Genomic DNA, 3,920 nt, shown 5'->3' with positions numbered 1-3,920 from the left:
CTTGCTTTTACACACAACCACCTACCCTGCTGAAATAAACAGCAAGCAGCTCTCTCATAGAGCCCGTTACACCAGGTAGGCTGATAAATAAACACGGGGAGTTTCTTCTAGCTGCAGTCCGAGTAGAAGTGTGTCAGAGCAGAAGTGAGCGGTTTCAGGAGCTCGGTTCCATTAAGGAGGATAAAGCAAAACCCCAGCAGGTGTGTCGATACTCTGGCGCAGCAGGCAGGTGCACTTCTCATAGCATCCACCCTCTAGTCCGTTTTTTACAGTTACTCCTCTGTACTCAGAGCGTTATAAAGGCATGGCATCGAATTACCCTGCTGTCCGGTGCTTCTTTCACCCGAGACACTCTCTCATTTATTTACATAGGGTGACGATCCGAGTATCAGGTGACACAACTGTCCATACAAAGCCATTTCTATTGCATGAATGTTTTCGCTCCGCTTCAGGGACTCTCCTATTAGGAGACATGAGCTCATGCTACCTTCAAGATCTGTCGGAAATTAGATAATTAAAGATAAAGGGGTGAGATTTCGTCATTACATGTCTAAAGCTGGTTATTTTTTATTATTAGGACTTAGTGGCGTGTCAGTACAAAAGTAATGTATGTATGTATGCATTGTTAATTAGCATTTCCTTTAGAATAATATTGTTTTATCGTCATTCACATGACACAATAGCACTTCGAGTGTACTTTGTAATACTAATGCATCACATTTCGCCTATTTGGTCCAGTAATCAAACCTAACTTTCTTTGAATATCCGCATCTGTATGGTCAAACGCATTAGGTTGCCCGTACGGCTTCGAAATCGCAAAGTAAAACCTTTTGAGGAGCACTTGAAGGTAGCATGCTTTAGGCAGGTATGACGTCACATCTGCCCACAAGGCTTGACTCGCGCTGTTGGATTGTGTGAGCTTCAGTAACCGCTTCATCCTGATCAGTGTCGCGGTGGCAACACAGGCGTCAGTTAGGGTTTTATACACGTAACAGTTCACTCGCTCAGAGTTATGGGTAATTTAGAGCCAATCCACCTCCCATATGTTTATGGAAACCAATGTACAGTGGTACCTCGAAACTCAACGTCCATTGGTTCTGAGAGTGGCATTGAGTTTAAAACGCGTTGAGTTCCAAGGTATTTTTTTCCATTAGGATGTATGGGAATTGTGTTAATGCGTTCCGTGGTTCTGTTGAACTGCAAATACTTTAGGCAAATCTAAAAAAAAAGTTGTTTTTGACACTTATACACTGAAAATAACACATATAATATAAAAAAACACTGAAATACAATTGAAGAACACTCACTCACTCACTCACTGCCTTATCCAATTAGAGTCGCGAGGGGGGGTGCTGGAGCCTATCCCAGCTTTTCAATGGGCGCAAGGCACACAATAACACCTTGGACAGGGCGCCAGTCCATCGCAGGACAGGGCGCCAGTCCATCGCAGGGCAGACACACATACATATCCGCATCTGTATGGTCAAACGCATTAGGTTGCACTTACGGTTTTGAAATCGCCTTTTGTAAAACCTTTTGAGGAGGCAGGTATGATGTCACATCTGCCCACAAGGCTTAACTCCCTGTTGGATTGTGATCGAATTCAGTCAGCTTCAGTAACTGCTTCATCCTGATCAGTGTCACGGTGGGTTCCAGAGTTTACATGGAAACACAGGCGTCAGTTCATACTGCTTTATACATGTAACAGTTCACTCACTCAGAGTTATGAGTAATTTAGAGCCAATCCACCTCCCATATGTTTATGGAAACCAATGTACAGTGGTACCTCGAAACTCAACGTCCATTGGTTCTGGGAGTGGCGTTGAGTTTGAAAGGCGTTGAGTTCCAAGGTATTTTTTTCCATAAGGATGTAAAACCTTTTGAGTAGCACTTGAAGGTAGCATGCTTCAGGCAGGTATGACGTCACATCTGCCCACAAGGCTTAACTCGCTGTTGGATACTGATCCAATTCAGTCAGCTTCAGTAACCGCTTCATCCTGATCAGTGTCGCGGTGGGTTCCAGAGTTTACATGGAAACACATGGTGTACGTCACAAATACACTCTGAAAATGGCGTCAGTTCATAGGTCTTCATATACACTTGCAGTTCACTCGCTCGGAGTTATGGGTAATTTAGAGCCAATCCACCTCCCATATGGTTATGGAAACCAATGTACAGTGGTACCTCGAAACTCACCGTCGATTGGTTCTGAGAGTGGCGTTGAGTTTAAAACGCGTTGAGTTTCAAGGTATTTTTTTCCATAAGGATCTATGGGAAACTTGTTAATGCGTTCCGTGGTTCTGTTGAACTGCACATAGTTTAGGCTAATGTAAAATAATGAGGTTGTTTTTGACACTTATACACTTATACACTAAAAAAATTAATATAAAAATACAATAACACCTGCTCTTTACCTTTACTTGTTTATTGTTTTCTTATGCTTCTTAATAGAGGAGATGCTTGATCTTGGAATACTGTATTACAGAGCTCAGAATAATTAAGAGCGGTTTAGTGTTTCTATGTCGTTCTTTTTATACGGTAAGTCACATAAAGCTTCTTTTAATGTTAAGCGTTTTAGACTCCCTCGGAAAAGCTGATTCTTACAACTTCTTAGCACCCTGAGCTGTAACACAAGTTTAAAAGTGAAACAGAAAAATCCAGCTAAACACAGCCGACGCTTTCAGACTTGATTTAATGGATATTCCACAAAAATGCAGATTCTTCTCATATGCGAGAAGCAGAGCGCTGAACAATGCGGCTGTTCATTGTTAACTTGAAATTAAATAAATAATAAAAACACGTTGAGTTTAAGGTAAACTTTAAGTTTAAGGGTACAAATTTCTCAACGAAGGGTGTTGAGTTTCAAAGATTTTAAGTTTAGGGGACATTAAGTTACAAGCTACCAATGTACACAAAGGAAACATATGCAGCTACGAGGAGAACATAACAAAGTACCAAAGCATGATCTAACCCCAGGACTCTCAAGCTGTGCAGCACCCACACTAGGTTGTGTACTTGTGTAAATGATGTAAAGATGGACTTCGATTCATTTATTCATCTTCATTAATAGCTTTATTCTGCGGTTTTGCTGTGATCCACAGCCAATTTTGGAAACACTGGATGAAGGCGGGCATGCACCCTGAACGGGAAGCTGGGGGTAATTTCAGGGCAGCACACACACACACACTTACTCATTTACTCCCTGACTCAGGTCAAAATGCAGTTTAGAGCAACCAGTCCACCACCCACAACTTTGAGAGGTGGGAAAAAAACTGGAGTAGCCACAGAAAAACCACATGGAAATGGAAAATATGTTCCAAACTAATCACAGAGAATAACCAGAGGAGAGGTTTAATCCAAACAAATGGGAGCCTACTCATTCACTTACTCATTTACTCAATCACAGCCAGTTGCCATTTAAAGTAGACAGTCCAACTCCTGTATGTTTCAGAGAGGTGGGAGAAAAATTGTGTACACAGTGGAAACCTACATGAATACTGGAAAAAACATCCCAAGCGCCCCAGCATCCTGGCCTGGATTAGCATGGCCCCCACATTACCTGCTGCACCACTCTTTCACACTTCATGGATTGTGTAATTTCCAAATGACTCAAGAAAAAAAAAAAGACATTCCTTACAAGTGTATGTAACATTTGTGTTTCTTAGATGCAAGACAGACACAGACCACCAGCAGTACATAAATACTCTTTATGACTCAATTTAACCTGTAATAAAAGCTTAAGGACTATTATAGAACCCAGAGAGTTTTATTTTTTCTAACCCCACATGTTGTTGTTTTTATTACCACACTATAAACCAATTGAGAGAAATCGAGAACGTGGTGAATACATTAATTCTGAGTTAATTGCATCTGATGGCTTTTACTGGGAATAGGCTTGGGAATGCCTGATACCAAAAACA

Source organism: Trichomycterus rosablanca, chromosome 8, assembly GCF_030014385.1.
Source record: "Trichomycterus rosablanca isolate fTriRos1 chromosome 8, fTriRos1.hap1, whole genome shotgun sequence".
NCBI lineage: Eukaryota > Metazoa > Chordata > Actinopteri > Siluriformes > Trichomycteridae > Trichomycterus > Trichomycterus rosablanca.
Note: the sequence above shows the minus strand (reverse complement) of the source record.